This window comes from Chiloscyllium plagiosum, unplaced genomic scaffold (assembly GCF_037043375.1).
Source record: "Chiloscyllium plagiosum isolate Xiang-an unplaced genomic scaffold, Cpla_swu_hap1 HiC_scaffold_7, whole genome shotgun sequence".
In the NCBI taxonomy this organism is placed as follows: Eukaryota; Metazoa; Chordata; class Chondrichthyes; order Orectolobiformes; family Hemiscylliidae; genus Chiloscyllium; species Chiloscyllium plagiosum.
The window spans coordinates 78,307,926-78,333,584 of NW_028270145.1; the positions used below are offsets into that span (position 1 = coordinate 78,307,926).

The 25,659-nt window shown below is 40.9% G+C and overlaps 1 protein-coding gene across 8 annotated transcripts in view; it reads right to left on the reverse strand.

The window, feature by feature from the left end:
- nckap5l (NCK-associated protein 5-like) overlaps positions 1 to 25,659 on the reverse strand; it is a 643,060-nt gene that overhangs the window by 322,841 nt on the left and 294,560 nt on the right. The window contains exon 1 of one of the 8 annotated variants that reach the window (XM_087989194.1): positions 10,679 to 10,786. The exons of the other annotated variants lie outside the window; for them this stretch is intronic. The gene's annotated coding sequence lies outside the window, so the exon portion shown is untranslated. Of the gene's footprint in view, positions 1 to 10,678; positions 10,787 to 25,659 lie in introns of those variants that run through there. 8 annotated transcript variants of the gene reach the window in all.

A 25,659-nucleotide genomic window follows, 5' to 3' on the forward strand; every position in this document is an offset into this window, starting at 1 on the left:
AACTTTCCAAGCCACAAGTCTTTCACTTTGAAAAAGAGGGGAAGATACAATAATCAGCATTGGTGCAAGTTCATTTTTTACTGGATGGTCATTAAGTGACTGCAACAAATAGCATAGAGAGCCACACAGCTGACATCCTTGCAGTTTCTCAGGGACATACTGGGGTTAATAATCAATAAATTCAGTGAAAGAATAAAGAAGCAATTTTAGTTTTAAATACCCTTGTATGATAAAATTACTAAACATTTACATGAAACACAAAATCATAGTAACATACCTTTGATATAACAGACACACACTTCTAATAATTTCCATCGTGCGATTGCACAGGTTTTTTTTAAAAACATCTGCACTGCAAGCAGACATGTACCAGCACATTGATTTGGTTACACAGTGGTATTTCAGTAGGATTTAGAGAGTTAACAAGATTAACTCATCATCCATTTTCTTATAATTATCCAGTTGCTGTGCAAGTATTTTTTTTATTAACAGTGCACAACATGAATAGTTGCACCATCTGTTGGCCAAATGTGAATCAGCATTAACCACATCTAATCTGCACTTCAGACAGTAGTTCATAGGTTTATGTGACAGAGTGGAATAATCTTTGCTCAGAATCTGACCGTAATCAAGTCCACAAATATCTATATATACACAAACTATAAAGACACCTTATAGCTGAACAGAGTTGAAATACAAAATTAAATTTATACTCTAAATTAAACAATGTTAAATTTATACTCTCAATTAAACAATGTTCTTGCATCCAATATATTAAAAATCTAATGGAATGCAGTCCTCAATTTTTTTTAATAATGTAAGATTAATGAAAACATTTATAAACATTTTCACTTTAAACAAACATAGCATCTTAAAGGAGATGATAAAATTCTTGAAAACAGTATTCCAGCAACCACGTACAGGAAAGATTTTGTTCCCAAAAATCTGTTCAACTGATGGAAGACCTCCTAAATATTCCAGAACATTAGGGTGGGGGAGTTAGCTGTGGCACATGCTCACTTTATTCTGGATAATTCTTGGGAGGTCACTGGTGGAGAGGGAAGAGAAAAAGTAACAAGTAAGCAATTGCTTGCTGTTGTGATGTAGGAGGTCCTGATTACCAAACGTGACCAGCATTGCCTTCCACACTCATGCGGCTTGTAAAGCAACATTGGAAATGAAAAATGGCTGCGACTGCACATTGAGTTTAGGGTAGGGGGGTAAAGTATGTGTTTTTCTTCCTGTCTGAGAACACAGGCTCCATTTGTGAGCAACACAAAGCTCTTCAAAGGGCAAGTGAACTAATCAGGCCTTTCACAGTACAGGTTGAAGACATCTGGAATTATAGCTCCCTGCATGTGAAATGCATGCAGTGTCCAATTGTGGGAGATACAAATCCTGGTCAAATGCAATGTTGACCATGTCACTGGTTGTTATAAATTGATCACTGTTACATCTGCGGAGCCAAATTAATCACAGGCAATCTTAAAAAGTGGCATTTGCAGGTCACAATTCAAAGTCCAAAAGGTCATAGGCTACACAAGGGCACAGAACTGATTTCTTTTCACTTTGAATGGCATTAACCAATGTGGAATGCTGCCTTTTGGGAATGATTGGAGGACAACATATCAGTAATTGTGCAGCACTCAATCTTCTATTGAATTTACTTGCGATGGCTACTGCTTTATTCATCAGAGTAAGGGTTTCTATATCAAAAGGTCCATGTAACGCATTCCATGCCCTTTCTAGTCCTCCAAGTCCCAAAGTGCGCAGGAGTATGCTAAACATTTCGGGGTTGGGTGCCTTGCAAGGATGGTTATTCGAAGCCAAGGCTGATGGTGCAGTTATACAACTTCCTGACTGAGATTGAGCATAGGTACAATGCAGCCCATTCTTCAACTAGGGTTAATGTGCAGCAGGCAAGAGGCCTGCTGAAGATGAGATTCTGGGTGCTCAGATCGGTCCAGAGGAGAGACAATGTGATGGGCACTGATGAGCTGGGAGAGTGGCAGCAGTCTTCTGAGGATTAGAAGAATGTATAGTGCAGGGAGTAGATCACCTTCTACATGTTGAGTACTGCAGCATGAAGCACAACAAGCCAGACAGGACTTAATTAACATCCAGTTACAGTCGATATGAGCTGGGTGCAATGATCACCCACTAACTAACTCTGCTTTGATTGAAAGAAAGACAGCTCATACCTGTTCCCAGAGGGAAATGAAGCTTCAGTTTATTCTTTTATTGGCTGCTTTTGCTGTTGCCAAATAAAAGTAAATATTGAAGACTATTTCACAACTTTCTAGTGTGTGATGGTCCCACACTGAACAATGAGATGATGTTGGGCTACTCTTGGCATTAAAAAAGCATAACACTCCCTTAGACAGGATTATTAGATAAGAAGAGGCTAAAGTCAGGTAATTGTGTAGCTTTGCTCTTCAGTAATACAGATATACAAACTGGCACCTGTACGTACAATGAAATGTCAGCCATGCTGCCTATGTGCCCTAACAACATTTTTGGTTGCCCTCCCACTGCGTGCATGGTAAATGCCAACCCCAATCCCTAGTTGGCACCATTTGACCAGGTGCATGGCTTTCAAGATGATGCCAACCCTGGAATTTTAGGAAGCCGTGACATTTGCAAATACCTCCACCAGAACAAAGGAGGAGGTAAAACAAGCAGGGGCCCACATGGGCATAATGCACAAGCAGTCAGGCGAGATTCAGAAAATTGAGAGAGAAATCTTGTTCGGCCTTACAGTGAGAAATCTACCATGAACTTAAAGAAAAAGACACACGGCTGATTTCTGTTCAAATTCAGGTCTATGCTTCTTCCACAATAAAGGAAATGTATCATCAATACTTGTCAATCATGACGTTTGGCAGTACATTTACAAAACTGCCCTCAACCAATTACCAATGCGCATACACAAATAAAGTGAAGCCAATATAATATGAACTATTGCCAATTAAATTGAAATTTGAAAACCCACCCATGCTACTTTGTGGAATGAATAAGCCTCATATTATTGGCAATGTAGTTGTGTAAGAAATCTTTGGCTGCAATAAAGTACCTCTCTGTTTTACAGCCTACCCTTAGCAGAAGCAATATCAGCTGATGGCAGCTTTCATTGCTAAACAGCATCCCCACTTCAGAACACCGCTGACACTTGAAAATGTTTCATTATAATTTTAAGGGAAATGCTAAAAGACTTGAACTTGGTACCCCAATGCTGCTTCATATTTGTTGCTGGATCTTGTCAGCTTGGCTTTAACAGGAATACAGTTGGAGAGTCTCATTACACTGCATGGAAAGAATGGGCAAGCCTTCCCTTTAATGACACTAGTTTCCACAAGGCTAGTTTGAATTTTCAGTTTGAATGGGGGGATGGATGAGGAGTGGGTCGGGTGCGTAGGTGGTTTAGGTGACCCATGCAGGAGGTGGATAGCTGGGTAGGCCAGTCAGGAGATCATTGAGTTGGTTCAGGCTTGGCATTCACTTCAGGGAGTGGTCAGATCACAGGGCTACTCAGGATTAGCCAGGGGAGCAAGCAAGTGATAGTTAGTTCAGGTCAGGAGTGCAGTTGGCTGGTCTGGTTAGATCAAGTCTGGAGGAGTAGATTTGTTGGTGCATTCAGGACGCAGTGTGAATGAAGGAGGTGATTAAGTTATATACTTACCGAGAATCAAGACCAAATATTTTGTCTACAACATTGCCCGGTAGCAATCTAACTAAATAAGTTGGAACTGTCCAAACTCCCAGACTCAGGTTCAAGTCAGAGTCAGAGTCAGAGTCAGAGACCTTTGCAAAGTGTCCCAGGGAATATAATCCATCAGATGACCAAACTTCCCAAGGAATTCCAACAGGGTTGCTGCGTCAGGACCTCTGTGACCCCCAGATACATATCTTGATTATACATCTGGTCTCCAACCATCCAGAGACAAGAATACATCAACCACACAGCAAAACAACGCACACACGGTAAAAACAATGACTGCAGATGCTGGACACCAGATTCTGGATTAGTGGTGCTGGAAGAGCACAGCAGTTCTTCTTCCAGCACCACAACACACACACACAACAGTGAAAGTTTCATAAATACAATAACTATATTTCAGACTTCCAGACATTAAGTAGAAACACTAAAAGCCAACAGTTAAAAAAACTATTCCCCTCCGCAGCAGTGGCCATTTTTGTCACCAGGAACATTGTTACCCTTAAACATTTAATGATGCAACACTGAATGCATTATTTGATTTACAATTTATGCCATTCTCAGTGATAAGGTGAAATAAGTGTTTTAATTGATATTTTTAAATGTTAATATTTAATTAAAGGAAGATAACAAAATCAAATTAACTATAATAATTTGTTTGATAATTAAAGTTACCTCCAAAGTTTATAATTTCTGAAAAAACATTTTTAACAATCACCTGTATTTAATCTGCCTTCAACACAGTGAAAAGTCCCAAAGCACATAAGATCTCAGGAAATTCAATTAAAAACTTGTGATTTCTTCTAATATTTTCCAAGGTCAGCTGAAAATTGGAAACTGGTGTTTAATCCTTAAAGGAGTAACCAGACATTTTACAATATGCCCTGCTATTCTCCCACAAGAAATACAGAAGCACCTGACAAAATTATTAATTAATTTTACAATTATAACTTCTGGTACTGAAAGGTTTTTGGTTACCTGTTTAATAGTAAACAATGTTCACTGGTTCATTGTCTGAAACTTAGTTTAATTATGAGTGTGTATTTCTCTCTCTCTCAAAGGAGAGCTGTGTGGTAAGATGATAAATTAACCACTGTGGCTCAGAATACCACAACATAGAACATAGAACAATACAGCACAGAACAGGCCCTTCAGCCCACGATGTTGTGCCGAACATTTATCCTAGCTTAAGCACCCATCCATGTACCTATCCAATTGCCGCTTAAAGGTCACCAATGATTCTGACTCTGCCACTCCCACAGGCAGCGCGTTCCATACCCCCACCACTCTCTGGGTAAAGAACCTACCCCTAACATCTCCCCTATACCTTCCACCCTTCACCTTAAATTTATGTCCCCTTGTAACACTCTGTTGTACCTGGGGAAAAAGGTTTTGACTGTCGACTCTATCTATTCCTCTGATCATCTTATAAACCTCTATCAAGTCACCCCTCATCCTTCGCCATTCCAACGAGAAAAGGCCTAGCACTCTCAACCTATCCTCGTACGACCTATTCTCCATTCCAGGCAACATCCTGGTAAATCTTCTCTGCACCCTCTCCAAAGCTTCCACATCTTTCCTAAAGTGAGGCAACCAGAACTGTACACAGTGCTCCAAATGTGGCCTTAGCAAGGTCCTATACAACTGTAACATCACCTCACGACTCTTGAATTCAATCCCCCTGCTAATGAACGCTAATACACCATAGGCCTTCTTACAAGCTCTAGCCACCTGAGTGGCAACTTTCAAAGATCTATGAACATAGATCCCAAGATCCCTCTGCTCCTCCACCTCAGTAAAAACCCTACCATTAACCCTGTATTCCACATTCTTATTTGTCCTTCCAAAATGGACAACCTCACACTTGGCAGGGTTGAACTCCATCTGCCACTCCTCAGCCCAGCTCTGCATCATATCTAAGTCCCTTTGCAGCCGACAACAGCCCTCTTCACTATCCACAACTCCACCAATCTTCAAACGTCTGCAAATTTATTGACCCATCCTTCGACTCCCTCTTCCAAGTCATTAATAAATATTACAAACAGCAGAGGACCCAGAACTGATCCCTGCGGAACTCCACTTGTAACTGGGCTCCAGGCTGAATATTTACCATCTACCACCACTCTCTGAGTTCGACCGGTTAGCCAGTTCTCTCTCCAACTGGCCAAACTTCCCACTATCCCATGCTTCCTGACTTTCTGCATAAGCCTATCATGGGGAACCTTATCAAATGCCTTATTAAAATCCATGTAGCTGAAAATGTGTTGCTGGAAAAGCGCAGCAGGTCAGGCAGCATCCAAGGAGCAGGAGAATCGACATTTCGGGCATGAGCCCTTCTTCAGGAATGAGGAAAGTGTGTCCAGCAGGCTAAGATAAAAGGTAGGGAGGAGGGACTTGGGGGAGGGGCGTTGGAAATGGCCTATCACTCTCACCTTGACCTCCTTCCAAGAAAACTCCAGCCTATCACCCTCACCTTGACCTCCTTCCAAGAAAACTCCAGCCTATCACCCTCACCTTGACCTCCTTCCAAGAAATTCCAAAAAGACCACTCCTTCCGTGACTCCCTCGTCAGTTCCACACCCCCCACCAACCCAACCTCCACTCCCAGCACCTTCCCCTGCAACCGCAAGAAATGCAAAACTTGCACCCACACCTCCCCCCTTACTTCCCTCCAAGGCCCCAAGGGATCCTTCCATATCCACCACAAATTCACCTGCACCTCCACACACATCATTTATTGCATCCGCTGCACCCGATGTGGCCTCCTCTATATTGGGGAGACAGGCCGCCTACTTGCAGAACGTTTCAGAGAACACCTCTGGGACACCCAGACCAACTAACCCAACCACCCCGTGGCTCAACACTTCAACTCCCCCTCCCACTCCTTGGACTCCTCCATCGCCAGACCATAGCAACACGACGGTTGGAGGAAGAACGCCTCATCTTCCGCCTAGGAATCCTCCAACCACAAGGGATGAACTCAGATTTCTCCAGTTTCCTCATTTCCCCTCCCCCCACCTTGTCTCAGTCAAATCCCTCGAACTCAGCACCGCCTTCCTAACCTGCAATCTTCTTCCTGACCTCTCCGCCCCCACCCCACTCTGGCCTATCACCCTCACCTTAACCTCCTTCCACCTATCGCATTTCCAATGCCCCTCCCCCAAGTCCCTCCTCCCTATCTTTTATCTTAGCCTCTCTTGCTTCCCACATAATCCTAGGATATATCCCTTCAGGCCCAGGGGACTTGTCTATCCTCAAGTTTTTCAAAATGCCCAACACATCTTCCTTCCTCTAGCTTACCCGTCCATTTCATACTCTCCTCTTCAACAATACAGTCCCTCTCATTTGTAAATACTGAAGAGAAGTACTTGTTCAAGACCTCTCCTATCTCTTCCGACTCAATACACAGTCTCCCACTACTGTCCTTGATTGGACCTACCCTCGTTCTCGTCATTCTCATGTTTCTCACATACGCATAAAAGGCCTCGGGGTTATCCTTGATCCTACCCGCCAAAGATTTTTCATGCCCTCTCTTAGCTCTCCTAATCCCCCTCTTCAGCTCCCTCCTGGATATCCTGTATCCCTCCAACGCTCTGTCTGAACCTTGTTTCCTCAACCTTATGTAAGCCTCCTTCTTCCTCCTTACAAGACATTCAACCTCCCTCGTCAACCAAGGTTCCCTCACACGACCATCTCTTTCCTGCCTGACAGGTACATACATATCAAGGATACGTTGTATCTGTTCCTTGAAAAAGTTCCACATTTCAACGACATCCTTCTCTGACAGCCTATGCTCCCAATTTATGCTCCTCAGATCCTGTCTTGCAGCATCGTATTTACCCTTCCCCCAATTGTAAAACCTGCACGCACCTATCTCTCTCCATAACCAAGGTGAAAGTCACAGAATTGTGGTCACCATCACCAAAATGCTCACCCACTAACAAGCCCATCACTTGTCCCGGTTCGTTACCAAGTACCAAATCCAATATGGCCTCCCCTCTGATCGGACAACCTACATACTGAGTTAGAAAAGCTTCCTGGACACCCTGCACAAACACTGCCCCATCCAATCTACTTGATCTAAAGAGCTTCCAGTCAATATCTGGGAAGTCGAAATCGCCCATGACTACTACCCTGTGGCTTCTGCAGCTTTCCAAATTCTGTTTCCCAATCTGTTTTTCCACATCTCTGCTGCTATTGGGGGGCCTATAGTGAACACCCAACAAGGCGACTGCTCCTTTCCTATTTCTGACTTCAGCCCATACTATCTCCAAAGGCAGATCCCCTTCGAACTGCCTTTCTGCAGCCGTTATACCATTTCTAATTAGCAACACCACCCCCCTCCTTTTTTACCACCACCCCCTAATCTTACTGAAACATCTGTAACCAGGAACCTCCAACAACCATTCCTATCCCTCTTCTATCAATGTTTCCATGATGGCCACAACATCGTAGTCCCAAGTACCGATCCACGCCTTAAGTTCACCCACCTTATTTCTGATACTCCTTGCGTTGAAGTATACACACTTGAGCCCATCTCTGTGTCCGCAAGTATTCCCTGTCAGTGCTACCTTCTCCACAGCCTCCCTACATTCTTGGACATCCTGAAAAACAGCTAACCTACTTGCTGGACTACAAGTCCGGATCCCAGCCCCCTGCCAAATTAGTTTAAACCCCCCCGAAGAGTGCTAGTAAACCTACCTCCCAGGATATTGGTGCCCTTCTGGTTCAGGTGCAACCCGTCCTGCTTGTACAGGTCCCACCTTCCCCAGAATGCAGTCCAATTTTCCAAATACCTGAAGCCCTCCCTCCTATACCATTCTTGCAGCCATTATACCATTTCTAATTAGCCAAGATTTTAGACAGTTTGAGCTGAAACAGTGGCATGACCCTTTATAGAGTCGTAGAGATGTACAGCATGGCTCACAGCCCTGACTGAATTTGAATGTCAGCTCCAAGTGAGGAGTTACCAGTGCTATTCCTGATCTCTCTATAATTTCCTAGCAGACTTGCTGCTAATGCCTGGACTGGTTTGCACAGGACTTAGAGTCATAGAGATATACAGCAAGAAACAGACCCTTCAATCCAACTTGTCCATGCTGACCAGATATCCCAACCCAATCTAGTCCCACCTGCCAGCACCCGGCCCATATCTCTCCAAACCCTTCCTACTCATATACCTACCCAGATGCCCTTTTAAATGTTGCAATTGCACCAACCTCCACCACTTCCTTTGGCAGCTCATTCCATACACGTACCACACTCTGCGTGAAAAAGTTGCCCCTTAGGTCTCTTTTATATCTTTCCCCTCTCACCCTAAACCTATGCCCTCTAGTTCCGGACTCCCCGATCCCAGGGAAAATACTTTGTCTATTTATCCTATCCATGCCCCTCATGATTTTGTAAACCTCTATAAGGTCACCCCTCAGCCTCCGACGCTTCAGGGAAAACAGTCCCAGCCTGTTCAGCCTCTCCCTGTAGCTCAAATCCTCCAACTCTGGCAACACCTTGTAAATCTTTTCTGAACCCTTTCAAGTATCACAACATCTTTCCGATATGAAGGAGACCAGAACTGCATTCAATATTCCAACAGTGGCCTAAGCAACGTCCTGTACAGCCGCAACATGACCTCTCAACTCCTGTACTCAATACTCTGACCAATGAAGGAAGCCATACCAAACACCGCCTTCACTATCTTATCTACCAGTGACTCCACTTTCAAGGAGCTATGAACCTGCACTCCAAGATCTCTTTGTTTAGCAATAGTCGCAAGGACCTTACCATTAAGTGCATAAGTCCTGATAAGATTTGCTTTCCCAAAATGCAGCACCTCACATTTATCTAAATTATACTCGATCTGCCACTTCTCAGCCCATTGGCCCATCTGATCAAGATCCTGTTGTAACCTGAGGTAACCTTCTTCACTGTCCACTACACCTCCAATTTTGGTGTCATCTGCAAGCTTACTAACTGTACCTCATGCTCGCATCCAAATCATTTATATAAATGATGAAAAGTAGTGGACCCAGCACCGATCCTTGTGGCACTCCACTGGTCACAGGCCTCCAGACTGAAAAACAACCCTCCACCACCACCCTCTGTCTTCTACCTTTGAGCCAGTTCTGTATCCAAATGGCTAGTTGTCCCTGTATTCCATGAGATCTAACCTTGCTAACCAGTCTCCCATGGGGAACCTTGTTGAACACCTTACTGAAGTCCAAATAGATCACATTTACCGCTCTGCCCTCATCAATCCTCTTTGTTACTTCTTCAAAAAACGCAATCAAGTTTGTGAGGCATGATTTCCCATAAGTTATTGCTGCAACTAATCTCAATATTTTCTGCAGCTCTGACCATCGCAACACTAAAAGGATATTGCAGCTATTGACAGAATACACAAGAGATCAATCAGAATGATTAAAGTGCTGGATTATGACAACTGATTAAATAAATTAGGCAACTGCCCAATGGAAAAGAGAAGTCTGATATAAAGGATGACATGTAACTTGGTAATATGACTAAACAATGTCGACCATGACAAGTTGCTTCATCTTGCCCACACTGCTGACTTCCCCTACACTCTACACTTGCTAATCAATCACTTACTGAGGACATCTCAGTACCTCACACTTATCTGTGCTCATAAATTGTTGCTGTTACCATTTCCCTCACACTGGATCCTTCTCTCTACCTCTTTACAAGAAAACATGGGCCAATATTGCGATGAGGGAGGCAAGACTGTTGAGAGAATGGTAGACATCAAGCTGCTCACCTAAAATCAAAATATTGCCGATGCTGATCACCTGAAATAAAACCAAAACATGCCAGAGAAACTCCACAGGTCTGACAGAATCTGGGGAGAGAGAAAGTATTAATGTTTGAGGAAATAGCCATCCATTTGGCTGGGGAAGATTAGTACCACACATCTGTTAAAGTTCTACATAAATTTCTCTTCCTCCTCACCAAGTAATTCTTTTCCTTCACTTTTGCAGGCAGCATGCAGATGTGTCAGCCAGAAAGGAGATCACAGCCTGAGGATTCTGAGCCAGCACCACTTCTGAAGGAGGAAGTCTGTGAAATCTGAAGGTATATCGAACAAGGCAGTCACCTACACTTTCCACCAGAACAGGGACAAATCACCTCGATTAGCATGCTAGCTAAAGTCAGGAGCACAACGCAATGTCTATTTCAGTCAAAATGTTGAGAGTCACTGGAGGAAGAAATGTCTGAGGTCTGTGACACTCAAAGAACTTCTAGAGACTAGGCACCTGCTCAGGCCATGTAGGAGACCTGCTCTCAACTTGGCTCCAAGACCACCTCCAGAGAGAGGAACAGGAACATCCGGCAGGTATGCTAGAAGCCTTCAGTAGGCTGGAACAAAATTTGAAAGAGCCCTGCCCATATTCTCTCAATGGTGGTTGTGGTGGTGTCAGCGTATGAGCACATGACCGTCTCCATGGAAAGAGACCTAGGGTCGAATAGAGTGCTAAGTGACATGCCGGATATGCACTTGGACCTGCACTCCATCACTCTAGCCATGGATGGTCAGCATCAATGACAAAGTGAGAGTGGAGTAAGAGACCGCAGCTCCTCACTCAGAGTGCCCCTTCCTGTCAAGGAGATAGGAGATGCCGGCTGGCATCCACAAGGAGGAGACAGCCCAACACTTTCTTAGCACTGTCCAAAAGGTGCCCTGGCATTCTTCTGCCCCTGCTTATGACCTTAATGGCTGCAGCAGTCCAAGACAAAAGAGGGTGAGTCTGCATTTAGGCAGGAGAGTCTGAGCGGACCTGGATCCCCCAGGCCAAAGACCACCAGGTTACAACTACTCAAGTCTTAATTTGTCATCAGGTGTACCACAGAGCAGGCTCCCTGCACTCCCAGCTGTCGGTGGTTGGCCTGCACCTGGAAGGAGTGGGAAGAAGTCAAAGCAAAATAACTCCGTGCATAATGGTGGCACAGATTTTCAATTTGTTTTGTAAATACACTAGTTTTGTAAATATATATACATATCCACTGTACTAGTATCGATTGTAGTCTTGCTGTATTAGAAGGGCCAAATTAAATTCTAACATTTGCAAGATGTGGAGTATTTTAAACCAATAAAAGTATTTTCGCCATTGTAATCAACAGGTATTTGGTTACTCTTAGAAGCAACAAAGTTGGCAGTCTTATCCATCAGGAAAATATGCCCTGCAAGTTGGGACTTTTAGATGAAAGAGTGGTACTGGAAAAGCACATTGGTCAGGCAGCATCCGAGGAGCATGGGAATCAATGTTTTGAGCATAAGCTCTTCATCAGGAATGTGGTTCATTCCTGAAGAAGAGCTTAAGCTCGAAACATCGATTCCCCTGCTCCTCGGATGCTGCCTGACCAACTGTGCTTTTCCAGCACCACACACAACTGTGATCTCCAGCACCTGCAGTCTTCACTTTCTCCCAGTTGGGATTTTTAGTCTAGTAGATACAGATGAACCTCATGGGATACTAAGAATAAAGGTATGTCGCAGGACAGTAGCCAGCGCCTGGTATATCATTTGTCACACTCATCTTACGGAAGAGATGGTGGGATGTGTGATCCTTCCACAAATTACATAAGGAAAATGTTGGTCCTTTGCCCTTCTCAAAGGGATGCTGTTACAGTCTACTCAGATGCTCAACAGCAAACTCACATTAACTTCTATTTGCAACACAGATGTACAAACTGCAGCCTATCACAGCTGAGCATTATCAGATAGGATGAGGAGGTATGGCAATGGATTGTTGCAGTCTAATTGCAATGTGAAGCACTTTAACGGATTATAATGGACAACCTCTCAAAGGAGCATTCTCAGGATGAGTGACAACCTGACAGTCCTGATAAGAGATTGATCTCTCAAAGTATTCAAAATGACCATATTAGCATCAATATCCAGCACAGCAATCCAATGTAAGTTTTCATTATCATAAAACAAATAAAATTTGCTCAAGAAAATCGGCAGAACTGGCAGCATCTATGAAGATGGAGGAAGAGTTAATGCTTTAAGTCCAGTATGATTCATAGCAGAATCAAAATGCTGACTCTACTTTCACTGCATGGACTTGAGTTTCTCAGCACCCATTGTATTTTACTTTTATATATCATGATCATATTGTCCTCTCTTCAATCCTTCTAAAGGGTTCCCTCACAATTCTCAGCCTTACTTTCATCCTCAGAAGGTTTCTGCATCTCTCTCCTCTTCCCCGTCCATCAGCACCCCCGCAAAAATGCGCCACAGTGAGGCATCTCTTGATTGGACTGTACAGCAGGGTCTGACCTGTTCTTGCACCAGAACCTCATCTTCAGGAGACTTATACTGGCCCCTGTCACAGCCTGGCCGGCATTCTACCTTTGCTCTCCAGTTACTTCTAAAGTAAAGGGAAATGGCCAGTGCAGCTGTAAATTCACCAGGATATGTCATTGAGGTGGCAAACTAGCAAGTACTTGTTTAATTTTTGTGTTGAATTTTTGATGCGCTGACTTTTTCAATTTGAGAAGTTCATCCTGAAGATATAATTGCTAAGGGAACTTGGAAACTTAATGAGATGCAAATACATGCTAATAGCCTTCTTGCCAACTGATGGTGAAATTTTGATCTTCCCATCTCAGGAAGAAAAATGTAATTCTAAGAGACTTTTCTGACAGCAACAATATGCTTATTGGACGCTCTCCCAATTAATTCATCATTCTCACGTCAGGGAGGGAAATATCACACCATCATTTTTTTTCTACATAGAAATACCTAGGCAGAGAGAATTTTCTCAACAGAAACTGGAACATCAGTGCCCTGGTACTATTTTCAACGACAAGACAGTAGAAGATTTTACTTCTTAGTAATTTTAAACACTTCAACATCAATAATAATCCACATTCAAATGCAGAATTAGTGCCGCAAGACGAGGAATATAAAAGCTGTCTCTATCAAAATACACTACTTTAGAATTAATCATTGTATTAAGCAGAAAAAGTGCATATTGAGAGAATGCATCACTATAGTCTGGTAAGACTATGGTGACTTTTCCTTTCCATGGTACATTTGGCTATCTGATTCTTTGATAGACATTAAGAAGATAATTATTACAGTTATTTCAAGTAATGATTCATCATTATTTTGTACCTGCTATTTTACTGGTATCATTATTGACACTAACTTGGCGTGGACACCGACCATGAGTCAGACAACTTTCGTTCCTCAGTCATTTAGGATACTCTATGAGAAATGCTTTGAAAGTGATTAAAGTAGTAGTTCCACTTGGCAATTTCCTTGTCCACTAAAATTCAAGCAGCATATGAAGGCAAATATCTGACTGAGTTGAACCTTCTGGGGACCTCTTTTCTATCTAATTTGATATCCCAAAGATACTTTGAAACAAAGATTACTGATTGTATTAATGACTGTAACATTAGCCATATCTCTTCCACACAAGCTAGAGATCCCTGAAGAGAATAATTTACATATCATGCAGTCCACTAATTTCTGGTAACAGGAATTATAAAGTACATTTGTCGAATATGAGTAAGATGACAATGAAACAAATATATTAAAGTAAATTAATAGTGACAGTATGAAATATTAAACTTCACAAACCTGAATTAATTACAGAGAATCTCTTATAGCTGAAATACAACCAGCCAACCTTCCTTCTAATTAGGTACTATATACATAATGCTGCTTTCACCACTTCTTTGCTGACTGAAACATCCTACCTCTTAAAATTCTTTGAGGCAGGTGCAATCTACCAATAGAAGGACAACACCAAGAATTGGAAACAGATGTCATGTTAAGACATACAGCTAATTTACAGCATATAGATTACCTCTGCAAGTATATATTATTATGTAAAATGTATAGCATCGAATGGCAATTTTTGGAAGTCTTTGCACATCAACACAGCTTTCCTCTGCTGAACAGAAGATAATGTGGAACAGTTCAAAAAATGACATTCTCCCTGTTGGTGCACGTTTTGAAATCTGCTGCTGAGTATTTAAGTCAGAATTAAAGTTCACAGGAAGTTGTTTCACAGATAGTATCAGGAAGCAAGAGATTTTGAATGTGGTGTTGAACTTTAACACTGCAAAAAGTCAACAAATCTAGACAGTTGTGCCACTAATATGTTATAATATGTGGCACTTGTGGTGTGTTGTATATATTTGCATATTTTGCCATCCTATGCCTATTGATATCTTTCTCTACTTTTATAACACATTTTTAAAGTTCAGAATTTCTTTTACTAACTTGTTATTTCAGTATTCAGAGACAATAACTTAAAATTATTACATATTCAAAATTGCAGCAAATACAATCGAGACTTTTTCGAGAATATCAAACACAACAGTGTTCATGCCAAATGCTGTTGCTTCCATAGTTGAGAAGTCAAGAATGAGGACCATCAAATGCAATTATGAATGATTTAGTGCAAGAGAAACTGCTTTTCATCAAGAACAAGATGATTGTGGAAATCACTTCCAGAATTAGTTACAGGCAGAAACCAATGCTCAGATTTTGAGATCTACAGTGTGGAGGCAGTGTTCACACTGGCCATCAAGAAAGCTGCACACAAAAGTCACATGGACACTGATTTGAATCTGACACATCAAGGACTCTACAGGTATATAGCAACAGGAATATCATCAAGCAGGGTAAGTACTGAAGTAATCTCAGAGATCAAACCAGGAAGTTGCATAGTTTTTCAAAGGTCACTCCACCTGAAATGTGAGCTCTATTTCTTTCCCAGAGATGATGAAAGATCAGAGTGTTTCTGACAGTTTTTGCTTTACTTTTGCTAAACCACATTTTACAGAATGGAATAAATGCTTAGGACATCAATATGGCATAAAGGTAGTTACTGAAACATGAAGCATTTTTACAATAAGTTATATTTTAGACATGTGGAACTTTATTACAATAGAAAACACAAAATCTACAAATATACATATGCTTATTTATGGCCAGCAAGCGTTTCTACAACATTATTAATACATTATTTAAAAACCTACTATACCTCATTCAAGAAGGCATAGCCTATTATACAACAAATAAAGGTGAAAACTCCAAGTTCTCACCAGTTGAATGATGATTATTCAACTATAGTCTGAGTGACTATACAAGTGTAGAATCACTGACCATAACATTTGGATTTCCGTTTTGAACTCTGCATATCGAGGTTCAAGGAATAATTAATATACAGTTTGAAAATACCGCTAAAATGTAGCTTGTAAGGTAATATCTATGGAGCAAAACAGTGTTAAATTTCTTGATCAATAACCATGCCACCCCTCAATGAAAAGTAGAAGTTACTACCAGTTCTGAAGGAATGATGGTGGTGTGACTTTGTCAATGATCAAGACTATACAGGACAGGTGGCTAAAGAATTAAAGTTGATATGGAAACAGGATGGGTTAGTGAGATCATGACTATTGGAAGGTAAGCACTAAACACTGGCTGAATAGTCAATTTTTATGCTATGATTATGTATTTCAAAGCATTTTAAAAGTACTGTATGACACCAAAATGTGAGGTTATGTTGTGTTGTCTCTGCAGTCTTAGGATACCATTAATAGTGAAACTTTACAGATTTGTTTTGTAGAACCAGCTGCTTAGAATACCTTTGAAAACATCTGTAAAATAACTGGATTCGACACAAAAGTTCAGATATCTGAAATGTAAACAATTTCGCATTTTGAGAGGTGATAAGGGAAACAAATATGCTTTGAAGTTTAGGTAATTTAGGTTTCATATTTATTAGGTATTATGCTCTGAAGACGCCCATTTCCAAGTTGGTGATATTGCTGTCAGGTTTCCCAGATATTTTAAAGTTTGATCAAACTCAAAATCCTCAGAGCAAATTTGAAAATATAATCCCAACCAGATAATAAACAGCAGACATCATGATTTGTTAAAGTATTTGATATGTTACACTTTTTCCTCCTAATGTTCCAACATATTACATACCATTTCCAGCCTTTAATATTTAATTCAGTTATACAAGGACCCCAATATATATGCGACACTGACAGTAGCTTGCAGTTTCACAAATCACTATTGTATACTTTGGGAGCTAGTGAGGTTACAACTTAAAGCCTAAGTGAGCCAGTTACGTTATTTATGCATAAATATATGTGTGCACATATATTTTGGTTCACTGTTGAACCATCCTCCAAGTCTGCTGCAGACCACACAGGCACACAGAGGACGTGTCTATTATATTTCCTCTTCCAGTTAAATTTGGCTTACATTCTATACTTCCAAGAATTGTTGCTTTAAGCATCAATTCAACTAGAGTCTACTTGCTGACACAAAAAAAAGTCAAAATCTGAAATAATCTAATTCAATAAAGCATCAAGAAAGTTCCAAAGATCCTAAACACACAAATACCTTATGTAATTGTGTGGTAGAAAATCAGCTGATGCCTTTATTAAATCTGTCATGAGTTAGCTAACCCGATTTACAGATCCTCCCAACTCGGCTTAATTCTCATTTACACCATTAAATCATCAACATATAATAAGTGCATTCTTAATGACCAGGAGGGAAACAAACCTGGCATTGTTCAGTATGATGCATCTCTTGTTGTGCAGCTGTTAAACTTGTGTGCGATTTGAGCACCACATTTTATCACCACAGGTGAAAAAACATGCAATATATTAACTGTGCAGCATGTGTTTATCTTGTTGCCAAATAAACACAAAGGCTTTCATTGATAAATGTCTCTGCTTCCATATAAAGAACAAGGAAAAAAGTGAAAAAATATTTTAAAATTATATTCCTGGTCCCAGATTTCCAAATAGAAAACAAATATCAGGGAGCACTGCATTACTTTTTTTGTCTGATATGGGAACTATAATTTAAGTGCTACATTGTTGAATGCAGAGTCAGTACAGCACAATTGATCAGGAGCCAATGTGCCAAGCACTGCATTCACATCCTAATTATTATTATGACATGGTTCTGCCCAATGAATGGAAACAAACACTGGAGAGAAACTCATCCCTGCCTTTTTCTGTGCACGAGCTAGTGATTGGTTTGGTGAATAAAGAATCTGAAACTGAAAGCAAGTCACACAAACGTCTTTTTAGTCTAAGTAAAAATCTATTTCCATTCTCAGCAAGTGATTGTGATTTAGCGGGTTCTTCCTGCAAAGATGGTACAATTAAATTCAATTGTGATTTTCAAAGGACATTGGATAAACACTTGAAGGGAGGAAAATGCAGGACTATCAAACAAGAGCATGGGACACAGACTAGATAAACTGCTCTGCAAGAGACCCAGCACATGGTCTCTTCCTGGGATGTCACCAGTCCATAATTCTCAAAGCAAATTAAGACAACTGAAGTACGTACAAAAATGTGGCAATATCACTTTTGTGCAATGTTTTTAATGTTATAAATTAGGATAACATAGCAGTTTAACCTATTACAGAGCGTCTTTCCACTGCAATCAGTGCAAAGCTTTTAAATGATGAAGTTAAAAAATCACACATCACCAGGTTATCATCCAACAGATTTATTTGGAAGCATAGCTTTCAGAGCACTGCTCATTCTTTAGGTGGTTGTGAAGCAGGACCATAAGATACAGAATTTATAGCAAAAGATTAGTGTCATGCAAGTAAAATGATTCATTTAACAAAACTAGATTGTTGTAAAGTCTTTCATCTTTTAGAATGGGTTACAGGTTTCAGTTCATTAGTATGTAAGTCACAGAACTTCTTTCAAGTAACATTCCTGAGATAACTTAAGGCTTTATATTTTTAAAAGTGACATCTCAGCTCAGACAATGAATTAAAGGTGTGAGGTCAGAGTCTGTCTGTATCCCAATTTTGCATCTGACTGGTTCTATTTTCAAAGTGGAGTTTACAAAATATTAAATGAATTGACTGCGTGCATTGACTGCCTAGTTTGTGTCCATTTTTTTTGAGCAAAATAGAATGTATCTGCAAATACAAATTCTGCAAATAGAACTTCACCCCATAGACTTGTATGGGTGTAGGAGTGCAAGCAAGCATGTGTGTGTGTGTGTGTGCATGTGAGAGTGTGTGTCTGCGTGGTAAGGTGTGAGAGAGTGGGTTGGTATATAAGCCTGTGACAGGGTGCATGCGTGTGTGAGAGTGTGTGGAGCGTGTATGTGTGTGTGTGAGAAAGGGTCTGCATGAGTGTGTGAACATGTAAGAGCGTGTGCGAGAGGCTGTATAGTGTAGTGGGGTCCCCTGTAGTGTAACATGAACACAAGGCCCATCTGGTCCAGATCCTGTTGTAATCTGAGGTGACCCTCTTCGCTGTCCACCACACCTCCAATTTTGGTGTCATCTGCAAACTTACTAACTGTACCTCTTATGCTCGCATCCAAATCATTTATCGAAATGACAAAAAGTAGAGGACCCAGCACCGATCGTTGTGGCACTCCACTGGTCACAGGCTTCCAGTCTGAAAAACAACCCTCCACCACCACCCTGTCTTCTACCTTTGAGCCAGTTCTGTATCCAAATGGCTAGTTCTCCCTGTATTCCATGAGATCTAAACTTGCTAATCAATCTCCCATGGGGAACCTTGTCGAATGCCTTACTGAAATCCATATAGATCACATCTACTGCTTTGCCCTCATCAACCTTTTTTGTTACTTCTTCAAAAAACTCAAACAAGTTTGTGAGACATGATTTCCCACGCACAAAGCCATGTTGACTATCCCTAATCAGCCCTTGCTTTTCCAAATACATGTACATCCTGTCCCTCAGGATTCCCTCCAACACCTTGCCCACCACTGAGGTCAGGCTCACCGGTCTACAGTTTCTGGCTTGTCTTTACTGCCCTTCTTAAACAGTGGCACCACGTTTGCCAACCTCCAGTCTTCCAGCACCTCACCTGTGACGATCGATGATGCAAATATCTCAGCAAGAGGCCCAGCAATCACTTCTCTAGCTTCCCACAGAGTTCTCGGGTAGATGTGTTGGAGGGAATCCTGAGGGACAGGATGTACATATATTTGGAAAGGCAAGGACTAATTAGAGATAGTCAACATGGCTTTGTGTGTGGGAAATCATGTCTCACAAACTTGATTGAGTTTTTTGAAGAAGTAACAAAGATGTTTGATGAGGGCAGAGCGATAGATATGATCTATATGGACTTCAGTAAGGCGTTCGACAAGGGTGCACATGGCAGACTGGTTAGCAAGGTTAGATTTCACGGAATAAAGAGAGAACTAGCCATTTGGATACAGAACTTGTTCAAATGTAGAAGACAGAGGGTGGTGGTGGAGCATTGTTTTTCAGACTGGAGGCCTGTGACCAGTGGAGTGCCACAAGGATCGGTGTTGGGTCCTCTACTTTTTGTTATTTACATAAATGATTTGGAATCGAGCATAAGAGGTACGGTTAGTAAGTTTGCAGATGACACCAAAATTGGAGGTGTAGCGTACAGCAAACAGGGTTACCTCAGATTACAACAGGATCTGGACCAGATGGGCCAATGGGCCGAGAAATAGCAGATGGAGTATAACTCAGATAAATGGGAGGTGCTGCATTTTGAGAAAGCAAATCTTAGCAGGACTTATACACTTAATGGTAAGGTCCTAGGGAGTGTTGCTGAACAAAGAGACCTTGGAGTGCAGGTTCATAGCTCCTTGCAAGTGGAGTCACTGGTAGATAGGATAGTGAAGAAGGCATTTGGTATGCTTTCCTTTATTGGTCAGAGTATTGAGTACAGGAGTTGGGAGGTCATGTTGCAGCTGTACAGGACATTGGTTAGGCCACTGTTGGAATATTGCGTGCAATTCTGGTCTCCTTCATTTCGGAAAGATGCTGTGAAACTTGAAAGGGTTCAGAAAAGATCTACAAGGATGGTGCCAGAGTTGGAGGATTTGGGCTATAGGGAGAGGCTGAACAGGCTGGGGCTGTTTTCCCGGGAGCGTCAGAGGCTGAGGGATGATCTTATAGATGTTTACAAAATTATGAGAGGTATGGATAGGGTAAATATTCAAAGTCTTTTCCCTGGGGTGAGGAGTCCAGAACTAGAGAGTTTAGGGTGAGAGGGGAAAGATATAAAAGTGACCTAAGGGGCAACATTTTCACGCAGAGGGTGGTACGTGCACGGAGTAAGCTGCCAGAAGAAGTGGTGGAGGTTGGTACAATTCCAACATTTAAAAGGCATTTGGATGGGTATATGAATAGGAAGGGTTCGGAGGGATATGGGCCAGGTGCTGGCAGGTGGGACTAGATTGGGTTGGAATATCTAGTCAGCATGGACTGGTTGTGCCGAAGGGTCTGTTTCCATGCTGTACATCTCTATGACTCTATGACTTAAAAGAAGTTCTGGGATTTAAATATTAATGAACTTGAACCTGTTACTTATTCTAAAATTGATTCTAAATTGTGTCTTATGGCCCTGCTTCACAACTACCTGAGAAATAAGCAGCCCTCCAAAATCTAGTGGTTCCATATAAACCTGTTGGACTATAACCTAGTGAGATTTTTAACTCTGTCCACCCCAGTCCAACACCGGCTCCTCCACATCATTTAAACAGATGAAGTATTGAATTCTATCACACTTAAGAACACCAAAGAAAAGCAGTGATCTTGCTGCAGAATACAAAATGCAATTGGTAGCTGGCATCTTTACACTGCTTTTGAGAACATGGACAACACCATGTTTTTCTTACCCCATTTGGGAGAAGTTCTTTTAACCCTCTCTATCTCCAATGCTATTACAGCTCAAAACAATTTCACACATCTCAGGTTATAATGCTCACTACTGTAATAAACCCTGAACAATCTACCAATGTTGTATTCTTCACTACAATCTAGAATTATACTTGCTGTACGTATTTGGTACAATACATTCAAAATATCACACACACACAGACACACAGACACACAGGCACACAGACACACAGACACACAGGCACACACACGGTCTTATATACAGTCTTCTTTTTTGTGCAGAATGTCCTTCCTCATTTTGATAGCGATGCCATCTTTTTGACTATAATGACTTTGCTTTTGCTATCATCATTGTATCGAGTTCACAACGCAGAGAGAGGTGATTCAAACCAACCAGTTGATAAGGTATTTACTCTTCACACTGGCCTCCTACATCCTTCTTCATCGAATTCCATTAGCAAATCCCTCTATGAATGATATTACAGAGAGAGGGGGGAGGAGGGATGGCTCTTAGAGGAATTTGAACACAAGGATGAGAATTTTAAAAAAGTATTACTGGCTCAGAAACCAATGTAGGCCAGCAAGCAGAGTGAATGGAAACTTGTGCAAGTTAGGATATTGACAGTACAGCTTTGTTTAAGCTCAAATTTCTGGAGGACAGAAAGTAGGAGCTGGTCTGGAGAGCATCAAAATAGCAGAATCTGGAGTTGTATGTTTCTTTTTAACTGGGAACAACTTTATGCAACTTGTATAAGATTTTTCTGGCAAGTAAAATCACTACAACTTTAACAATTTGATATTTAGACTCCATGCACAATTTGTTTTCACAGCTTGCACAAGTTCACTTTCTTCTGCAAACACTAGTACTTGCAATGAAACTATAGGGTGCCAAGAAATCTGGTTATTCACATCATGCAATAGCGACAAAGTAGTCTGTAGTTTTTCACTCAAAAATATAACACAATTTATAAAATTGCTTACAAGTTATGACAAACAGATATTCTAAGAACTCCTCAAATTGATGGATCACTTATTGAACATCTGATCTCTATATAACTTAGGTTTCAAAAGGCAAAATCTATTTTTGATTGCTATCAAATTGAAAAATCTGTCTTGAAGTAAGACAGTTAAAAATGAGATTTAAAAAATTTACTCAAACAATTATAGGCACAAAAAGATCTTTTATTAAATATCCTGAATTGTGAAAGTATAATTGAAAGTAATCTTCTGTTTTTCCTTACCAATTCTTATTCGACATTCTGATATAAATTCTTCCTCCCTATGAATTACATAATTTTGCAGTAGCAATACTTTGGTTCTAAAATACTTGTCCTCATGTTCAAAAAATCTTCAGTCCAATCGCTTAACACTCAATCGGGTATGCTTAATGTTTTAATCCGGCTGAATTCCCTGCACAAAAATGCAAGTGTATATTGCTATCAAATAGCAAGTCTTATTTTTAGGGATTTAACTTTTAATTAGTATTTTTGCTAGAATTAATAGGTCACGGTATGTTTGGAGTTTCATTTCTAGAAATAGTGAATCAAACTCACTAAGCTTTGTAAACACATTTCAGACACATGACCTCTATCATCTAGAAAAAAAATGAGTAAAATATGCTTGGGAACACCACCACCTGCAAATTCTCCTTCAAAATCACACTCAGTTTGGTTTTGGAATTGTGGCTTCACTCCTTCACTGTCACTGTGTCAAAAGCCTGAGGATTCCTTCCTAACAGCATCGTGGGTGTTCCTACACCACATTGTGCAGTTCAGCACGTGACTCATAAACGTTCTCAACTACAACCGGGGTTGGGCAATTGCAGGCCTTGCTCTCATGCCAAGGACAAAGGGGAAGGTATGGGCCCTCCAATAATGGAGGCCTGATCCAATTAACTAGCTCTGTGTTCTAAATTTATCTTAGAGTTTGCTATCAGACAAATTTATAGAAAAGTACCAGCATATATCAACTGTTCTCAAAATGCAGATAGAATGTGTGTGAAGCTTTGGCATTATTGGGACATGGTAAACTTGGGAGATGTTAGCCATGATGCTCCTTAATGCTTAATTTTGCTGCAAGACTTTCCCAAACTTTGGCTCATGATCTCGAGCAGAATCACAAGACATTTTCAGGTTGTGAGCTCGGAGACAGTAAATAGATGCTGTGGAGTTTGGACTGATTTCTAACAGCTAGGAGATCTCTCAAAATTCTTGCTTCTTTTAACCTATTGGTGAGTGCAGCCTAACAGGGCACATTTCTAGGAGGTTGATCGCTGCTGCAAAAAGAGTCTGTGAAAATCTTTGCTTTCTTTTTGTTAAGAAACCTTGCATCGCCCATCAACTCCCCCAACACCCCACTTAGTCCGCTGCTCAACAGCTCTGGGAAGCCCACTAAATTTTCACTCCAACGTCACACCATGTCTGAGACATTAAAACAGGATCAGACTGCCAAAACGTTTGGGAAGGACTATTTTAGTGAACAATCTTAGTCGGTCATGCTCCTCTCATTCCCTATCTGAAAGCAACATGCTCCTCTAGGGACCACATACCTGCCCGGTATATGATAAAAACAAAGCTGCACCAATGTATTCATCAGGAAAAGTGATGTGCTCAAGGTTGGCAAGTACCTCTATGACAAAAGAAATAAAGAATTCAACAGCCTTTTCCCACAGTGCTCTCTGTGCCTATTCTGCCAAAAAAACCACCATTCTGTTTGATGCTTATGAGCCCCTCTCCTGAGCCTCCTTTGAGTTCATCAACAACTGTATAAACATGATGGTAAATAAACAGCCTGTTTCAAAAACAAGGAGGCAAGTGACATAAAACAGAACAGTGCCAAAAGTGATCGTAAAAAAAAAGGACAAGTAAGAAACTGAAATGGAGGAGGAGAGAAAGGTTAAAGAAATGAGTATCAGAAGTGGAAAGGGCCAACTCAATTTTTTTTTTAACAACTGATCTGCATAGAAGCTACTTCCACAGCCTCCATGTTTACTACTGATTCTCCAATGATAATGGAATAGGAAGTAAAGGACTGTGAAGAGGAGAGATCTTTAGAGTGTATTCATAGATCTGAAATATCCCAAACTGCTTCCAATGGCAAAAAATTGAGCAAGAGCAGATTTGCTCTCTTTTCTGTGCAAAAAAAATGGCCTATTTTAATCTGAAACTCCAATACAGGTGTTCTCCTCATTTGCCTGGAACACTTTAGAGAGATACCTCATTGAAACATAGCTGCATTACATGTAAAAGAAAGCAATGCGTTTTCCTGTGTTGAGGGACAGTACCATGTTGACTGTGGGATACTGGTGCAAAAGTTGTAGGTTTAAGTCTGTGGCGGCTGACGTTTTGGGAAATTCGGTCTTTTACACAAATTATGAAACTGAAACTAGCTCTATCCTCTCAATTCTACTTGGTCAAAGAAAAAGACAATTTCTCCCAGTATCTCACAGCATCAGGAAAAACCTGACTGGTTTAATTAATTAATCAACTAATTAGCTCAGAAATATTATGTTAAGTTTGGAGGAGGTGCAGAGACGGTTTACCAGAATGAGACCTGAGCTTAAATTTTCATGCTTCAGTACAATTTTGCAAACAGACAAGCCATGATAATTTAAACCTGGTAGATTGTATTCAATTTCATCCTTACCTCATTGGTGTAGATGGCTTTGGGATAAGGCATGAGTGCACACCCAGCACCCTTGCTTATTTCATTACGAGAGTGAGGTTTTGCAGGAGAAGACACATCAAAAGAGTCATGAACCACAGGGGAATTTCAGCCCCAAATGTGGAACATATAACAACTCTTTGCTTTCTTGAAATTCTTTCGTTAACAGACTTTGAAGTCCAAAAATTAAATGTTAAATCAGTTTCAATAGTCAGATGGTGTAAAGTCAGTTGTGAATTTTTACTGTCATGACTGTTAGGATTCTATTCTGCAAATGCAAGTTGACCATTATATTGATCATCTCTATGCAATGACTGATGTGCATTACAGTACTATTTCCAATGAAGAAAGTGCCACAATGCATTAAACACTGGAGGAAAAATTGCTGAGAAACTTCCCTGTCATGTTTTGTACTGTTATTTAAATGTTCAAAAATGTTTAGCTTTAAAACAAAGCCCAGCTGTTTAACATTTTTTTTAAAAATTAGGTACTTGCACCAATTCATTGATTGACTGGTAATCGGCTTTGAAATAGAAATGGGACAGCAGCTGCAGCTCAGTAAAAAGTCCATCTGGTGTTTCAGTTCAATGGAGTCCATTATTGGCATTTCCCAGG